Genomic DNA, 8,359 nt, shown 5'->3' on the forward strand with positions numbered 1-8,359 from the left:
CGGAGCCCGACTGGGGTTGAGATCTTAACGTGAGACAAAATATCCTTTAGGCAATCAAAAATTTAAACAGATACAAAAGATCACTACATAATGATAAAAGATTCAATGTATCAACAAGAAATATTCATCCTAAACATGTATGCACATAACATAGGCACACCAAACTTTATAAAGCAGCTTCTAGATAAATTTTTTAAAAATATATTGACTAAGCCGGGCTCGGTGGTTCATCCTGTAATCCCACACCTTTGGGAGGCTGAGGTGAGTGGATTGCCTGAGCCCGCGGGTTCGAGACCCACGTGGGCAGGCGAGACCTCAACTCTACAATAAAATAAAAAAATCAGCCAGGCGTGGTAGCACGCAGCTGTAATTCCGGCTACTCAGAAGGCTGAGGCGGAAGGATGGCCGGAGCCCAGCAGGTCAAGGCTGCGGTGGCCGGGAGCGGCCACTGCACTCCAGTCTGGGTGACAGAGTGAGACTCCAACTCAAAATAATAATAATAATAATAATAATAATATATTGACTGTAACACTATCATAACTGGGAAATTAAGTCCCCCATTAACAACCCTAGACAGATCATCAAGGCAAAAAGTCAACACTGAGATTCAGAACCTAAACTTGACACTTGACCAAATGGACTTAAAAGATACCTACAGACTACTCCACCCAACAATCATGGAATATATAGGCTATTCATCACCACACGTAATATACTCCAAGATTGATCACATGCCCGGCCATAAATCAAGCATAAAGAAATTTCATAAGATCAAAATACTGCCATGAACCTTCTCAGACCACAGTGGAATAAAAATAAATATCAATGTCAATTAAATTCTCCCAAGCCCCACAAAGACATGGCCATAAAACAGCATGATGCTGAACAACTCCTGGGTCAACACAGAAATCAAAGTAGAAATTAAAAAATTTCTGGAAATAAGTGAAATTAAAGACTCATCTTACCAAAACCTCTGGGACACCATAAAAGCAGTACTGAGAGGACAATTCATTTCTTTACAAGCACACATCAAGAAAATAGAAAAATCACAAGTTAACAGTCTAACAAATCACCTAAGGTAACTGGACAAGACAAGATCAACAAAACCTTAACTTCAGCAGAAGAATCTAGACCACCAAAGTAAGAGCCCAAATTCAGGACATAGAAGAAAAAAAAATGATAGAAAAAAAATCAACAAAACAAAAAGCTGGTTCTTTGAAAGACTAAACAAAATTGACAGACCCTTAGCCAGATTAACCAGATAAAAGACAGAAAAAGTCCAAATAAGCACAATCAGAAGTACTACAGGTCAAATCACAATGGAACCTGAAGAAATACAAAAAAATTATGAGAGATTATTGTGCACACCTTTATGGAAACAAATGTGAAAACCTAAATGAAAAGGAGGACTTTCTGATATCATGCCACCTCCCAAGACTGAAACAAGAATAAATCGAGACATTAAATAGACCAAAAACAAACCAGCAAACTGGCTCCATCACAAGAAAGCTGTCCACAGAAAAAAAGTCCTGGACCAGACGGCTTTCCAGTGGAGTTCTGCAAAACATACAAGAAGTAGTTTATGACAATTCTATTGAATAAATATTCCTAGCAATCAAGAGAGACGGAACTCTCCCCCAATCATTTGATGAAACTAACATAACATTGATACCCAAACCAGTAAAAGATCCAACAAAGAAAGAGAGATACAGACCAGTATCCCTGATAAACATAGATGCAAAAATAGTTAACAAGAATCTAGAAAATCAGATCCAACCACATATCTCAAAAATCATCCACATTGATCAAGCAGACTTTATCCCCAGAATGCAGGGTTGGTTCGACATCTGCAAGACCATAAATGTAATTAAATACATCAGCATATGCAAAAATAAGAATCACATGATTATATCATAGGCACCAAAAAAGCTTTCAATATAATCCAGCATCCCTTCTTGATAAAAACCCTTGAATACCTAGGCATAGAGGGAACATAACTCAAAATAGTTTGAGCCATCTACAATAAGTCCAAAGACAACATATTGCTAAATGGTCAAAAATTGGAATCCTTTCTCTTGAAAACCGGAACAAGACAAGGCTGCTTACTTTCACCCCTCCTCTTCAAAATAGTGTTGAAAGTCCTAGCTAGAGTAATCAGACAAGAGAAGGAAATCAGGGTCATCCACATAGCACAAAAGGAAGTTAATTATCCCTCTTTGCTCATAACATGCTTCTATGGCCCCAAAATCCAAGAGAATCTGTTAAAAACCTGTTTGACTAATAAATCAATTTGACAAAGTCTCAGGGGACAAAATCAATGTGCAAAACATAGTTGTATTCTTGTATATCAACAACAAACAAGCAGAGAACCAAATAAAAAGCACAATCCTATTCAAAATAGCCACACAAAAAATGAAATACCTTGGCATCCTCCTAACCAGAGAAATGAAAGAACTTTACAATGAAAATACAAAACATTGCTCAAAGAAATCAAAGATGACACAAACAAATGGAAAAATATTCCATGCTCATGGACAGGAAGAATCAGCATTGTTAAGATGTACATCCTGCCTAAGGCAATCTACAGATTTAATGCAATACCCAATAAATTACCAGCATCATTCCTTTCTGACCTGGAAATGACAATACACAATTTCATATGGAAATACAAATGACCATGGAGAGCCAAAACAGTTCTCAGCAAAAGAAACAACACAGGAGGTATCACACTTCCAGACTTTAAAATTTTTTGTAAGTCTACAGTAATCACAGAAGCCTGATATTGGTACAAGAACAAACATATAGACCAATGGAACAGGGTAGAGATTTTGGAAGCTAACCTAAATTTCTCAATCCAACTCATCTTCAACAAAGCTTCTACTAACAACCACTGGGGAGATGTGAACTTATTTAGTAAATGATGTTGGAAAAATAGCTGATCACATGCAGAAGATTAAAACAAGACCCCTACATATCACTATACACAAAAATCAACTCTAAATGGATTAAAGACCTAAATGTAAAACCTTAAATTATAAGAACCTTAGAAAATGCAGGAGATAGCCTTATTTTTCAGGCTATAGAATCACATCATGAGCAAAGAGGGATAATTTAACTGACAGCAATTTCTGATCAAAACCCCAAGTGCCCATGCCATAAGGGATAAAATAGGCAAGTGGGACCTCATCAAATTGAAAAGTTTCTTTAAAGAAAAGTAACCATTAAGAGAGTGGGGAGACAGCTCACAAAATTGGAAAAATATATCTGACAAAGGCTTAACATCTAGGATCTATAAGGAATTCAAACATGCTGGCAATTAAAAAAAACAGCCCTATTAAAAAGTGGGCAATATATATCAACAGATGCTTCTCAAGCTTCTCAAAAGAAGACATATGAGCAGCCAACAGATACATGAAAAAATGCTCAGCCTCACTAATCATCAAAGAAATGCAAATTAAAACACACTGAGATATCACCTAACTCCTGTCAGGATGACCATCATCAATAACTCAAAAAACAGATACGTGATAGGATGTAGGGAAAAGGGAATACTTCTACACTGTTGGTGGGAGCGTAAACTAGTACAACCTCTGTGGAAAACAATGTGGTGATTCCTAAAATAGCTAAAAATCAACCTTCCATATGATTAAGCAATCACCCTTCTGGGAATATACCCAGAGCAACTCAAATCACTCTATGAAAAAGATACCTACATGTGCATATTTATTGCAGCATTATTGACAATAGCAAAAACTTAGAACCAATCATGCTGCCCATTGAAAATGGACTGGACTAAAAATATGTGGTACACATACATGATGGAATACTATGCAGCTATAAAAAAGGACAAAATTATGAACTTTGTAGCAACTTGGATGGATTTAGAGTCTATAATACTCATTGATATAATACTCTATCACAGAACCAAAGAACTAAGTACCACATGTTCTCACTCATAGGCGGACCCTGTACAATTATCATAATACAAGAAAGTGATTGGCAGTAGTGGGAAACTGCTGGAGGTGGGGGCATGCTTCATCAATAAGGTACCTGATCTCAAATCAGGTGAAGTGAGAATCAAAATGAGTCCAAAACTTTACCTGTAAAATAACCACGTGTAGATCTAACCCTGAATTATATCCCACACCTTTAAAATAAAAATTAAAATAATAATAATTATACTGCTTAAGAAGAAGTCAAAAACTTGCAGGACATTCTTTAAAATTTTTGTTTTTTCACTGTGTGTCAGTATTTTTTCTTGCTGTATGTTTTTCCTTTTGATCAACTGATCAATCTTAGTTCAGAAATTTGGTTCCTTTACACTTGCATCTCCTGGTTTTTACCTGAAAACTTTATTTTGGATATTGTTTTATATGTATGGCAATCTATAATTCAAATAATTAATACATTATTTCAACCACTGATTTTTGTTCTTATGTCTTAAATGAAGAACACAAAAAATTTATGGGCCATTATGTTAAAAGTATCTACAGGTCAATCTTGCCTAAATTTAAAAAATGTGAGTTTGGTACTAATATGTGTTAGGTGCATTCGAAGAAGAATAGTCTCTTAAGTAGTTCACAGTCTCGTGTAAAAATTAAACTCTGTCAATCCTCAATATACTGAGGATTGACAGAGCTTAATTTGTATATATAAACATAAATTATATATATAATACTATATAAAATGTATATATACTATATTTATATAAGCATATGTGTGTGTGTGTGTGTGTGTGTGTGTGTGTGTGTGTGTAGTGCCACTTGACTAAAAAGCATAAGGAAAATTCAGTGCTTTTATAATTTTTTTTTCTTCTTTTCTTTTTTCTTTTAATTATAAAGATGTGGAGTACAATTCAGGGTTAGATATGCAAACGTTGATTATGCAGGTACCCTTGCTGATGAGGTATGCCTCTCCCTCCCCTAGCAGTTTCCCTCAACTACCAATCCCACCCCCTTCCCTTGACAGTTTCCCACTACTGACAACGGCTTTCTTACAGTATTAAAATTATTCAAAGTCCGCTTAAGGTGAGAACATATGGTACTCTGTTCTTTGTTTCTGTGATAGATCACTGAGTATGATCGACTCTGAATCCATCCAAGTTGCTGCAAAGTCCATATGTTTGTCCTTCTTTCTAGATGCATAATATTCCATGGTGTATTTTTTAGCACAGGGCTTTATTATTCCTATCACAAAGGGCAGGTCTTCGTAGGGTGGGGGAGCGAGCTGTCCTTGGGAGGAGGCCCCTACTTGCTGGCTATGAGCGGGTTCCACAGGACCACAATGACACATGACGTCTTGGAGATGTAGCGATCCTTGTTGACTGGCTTGGACTTCTTCTTGCCCTTGTCGCTCTTGGGGACCTGGGTCCACATCTCCTTCACGTTCTCCAGCACCATTTTGCAGTGCCTGTCCAGGGCCTTCACAAGTCGCAGGAGTTTCCTGTTGCTGCGGCAGTTGAGAAGTACGTGGGTGTTGTTCTTGACAGACTGCGTGAGCACAGAGAGTGGACCCCTGTTAAATTCTTCTTCCTGCTTCTGCAACTCCTTTGGGGTCATCTCATTCTTGGGTTTGTTGTGGAGTCTCATGGTGGCGGTTGCGCTCTCAGGTCCGTGATTTTTTTCTTAACTCAGATTTGGAAGTCAGAAATTAGATAGAATATAATTCAAGGGTCATTGCAGAAGAAAAATATATTTATTATTTACTCTGTCAAATTCCTTGATATATATGGGAAAAAAATTTGAATAAAGTCTTTCTGAAATTAAAGAGTACTTATTAACAGGTCTTTTCCATTTAAGGCCTTTAGTTTTGGATAACACTTGGAACTCAGTTCTAAGGAAGGAGAGGGGGTAGGCATTCAGTCAAACTTGCAAAAGATCTCTTGAAGGAGATGTTATCTGAATTAAAGCATATGGTAATATATAAACAGCCATCACCCAATTGCCATAAAAATAAAATAAATTAGACTATGGTCTTTCGAATGTTGGGAAATTTGCTGCATATTGAAAATAGCTTCAGAAATTTTAAAAGATAGCGTGGTGAATGGCTTTTTAACTAGTTCAAAGTTTTCCAATAATTAGTGCTATCACTTACATTTGAGAGGTGTTTTATGCTAATCTTCGAAGAAATGAAACAGTCCGGTCTCCATGCAAAAACAGATTATTTATCCACTTTGTTAGGTTCTCATGTTCCCAAAAAGAAAAAAAAAACGCCATTGTGTATAAAGACTATTGTATACCTTGATTTAGTTAAACAATAATGAAAAATGTTGTGAGAACAATTTAAAAATGCTAAATAGAGTGGGGTTATAAAGTTTTTTATTAAAGAGTACCTTCCCATTGAACCAAAAATCGTGAATAATGAGTAGATTCCATTTTGCTTAATTTAAATCAATCAACCTCATTGAGCACCCACAATTAAATGTTTATCACAATCCTTACTCTGAAGTTGCTAGATATAAAGGAATGAAAATAAAATTTGAAAATAATAATGATAAAAACAGGCAAACTGACTAAAAAGAACATTGTCAATGTAAGCTTTTTGACCAGTAGAGAATACTTTCTTCCTAGTTTAGGGATTGCTTTGTCCACTGCCATAATCCCAGCACATATTACCTTGCCTAGCTCATAGTAGATATTTAAAATGATCACTGAATGGATGAAATAATTATTGAGCAAATACTTTATATGAAAAACCAGTAGTTACCCATTTAAAACAGCAAACCTGATTCACATAATAAATTTGAGACAGAAATACATATTCTAGAGCTAAATGTATGCATGAATAGAAGGAGAAAGGGAAAATAAAATAATGTCAAATAAAAGTCTGCATTACTGAAAGAAAGTGATTTGACTTATAAACTGAGATGATTTGTTTTGGGGTTTTTTTTATACCATGTCCTGGCCAAGTCTGTGACTCACCTATATTCAGACATCAAATCAGAAATTTAAGACTGTAGGGTTAGTAAAATGCTCATCAAAGGCAAAAGCTAATGTGAATTCTCGTAATGTTCTTCAAGGTAATTGTAATAGAACCTTTATAAATTAGGTGACCTTTGTTTCTATTGGTAATTATATATAAAGTCACTTCTCCTTTTCTTCATTTTCACACATGAATATACATCTCTGCTCATTCCAAACATGAACAATTTTCCACAGCTTTCAGTCTTCTTGATGTCTTGTCTTTATAATAACCAGACCTACCAGACTGCTGCACAGAAGTGCTCTGTATTCTTACATTTGTCTTCTTACTAAATCCTAATTTTCTCTATATCTCTTATATTTTCTTAAAGGCTTTATGATTTTGCTTATTGATTTGGTCTTATGATACAACATTTAAGTAATAAATTCAGCAATAGCTTCCTGTTAAAGCTTTAATAGAGAGTATATTAACGGTACATAAAAGGCAGGAGATCAGTTTTTCTATTGTTTTGCTTTGCTGTTATTTTGTTTTCCTTTGTTTTGTTTTAATAAACTAAGATCATAGTTTAATAAGCTATATAAAATCATAGTTAATAAGCTCTATAATCCATCATTTATTATAAAATTTACTATAAATGTTATAGTTTATTAAACTATAAAATTATATATAATACTATATGTATACTATAACCTAACATACACATAAAGAGTGGTATCTTGTTGTGATTTTTTATTTTCATTACCTAGATTTAAAATGTATCACCTTTATTAGCATCTTCCAGAAAGAATTTGCCATTTCTAAAAGTAAAATTGACTTTAAAGTTAAAATTACCTTTTACAAGACTAACTCAACTTTCATGTTATTTCTAAATATTATTGCTAAAAATAAGAGAATTATCTTTGGTTACTTTCATTACCCTTTTTTTCTCCTCTTTTCTCACTTCCTCTTTCTCTTATTTTTTTAATAACCAGTATGTATCTAACAAAACCTGTGTAAAAAATAAAAATTAGCTTTCTACACATCAGATAACAATATGAAAAATATTAACATGGCACATGGTAATATGGAAGAACTCTTACAATTGCATTCAGACGAATTTATGTTTGCAAAGTAACTCATATACACAGTCATCATGAAGATATGTTTTCTGAACATTCGGATATTTTGAATTAAGTTAATTTGAAAAGATTCTCAAATTCTGAAAATGTATATGCTGTATACATTTCTACTTATTGATTTGATATTGTAGAATCATTATGAAAGTCTACATGAAATATACTTAATTTATGAATCATTTTATAGTTTTAGCCATGTACAAATTGGAGAAAAGAAGAATGTATTAGAAGTTTTTATGCTTTTTTTTCAACATCAAAAGATATTTTGAAGCCGGGCTTGGTGGCTCAGCCTGTAATCCCGCGCCTTTGGGAGGCTGAGGTGA

The 8,359-nt window shown here is 34.6% G+C and overlaps 1 pseudogene; it reads right to left on the reverse strand.

Moving 5' to 3' along the window:
- Positions 1 to 5,246: 5,246 nt before the first annotated feature.
- Positions 5,247 to 5,588, reverse strand: LOC103263850 (annotated as a pseudogene).
- Positions 5,589 to 8,359: the final 2,771 nt, after the last annotated feature.

The sequence above is a fragment of the Carlito syrichta genome, unplaced genomic scaffold, assembly GCF_000164805.1.
Source record: "Carlito syrichta isolate Samal-C Ts95f unplaced genomic scaffold, Tarsius_syrichta-2.0.1 Scaffold305297, whole genome shotgun sequence".
In the NCBI taxonomy this organism is placed as follows: domain Eukaryota; kingdom Metazoa; phylum Chordata; class Mammalia; order Primates; family Tarsiidae; genus Carlito; species Carlito syrichta.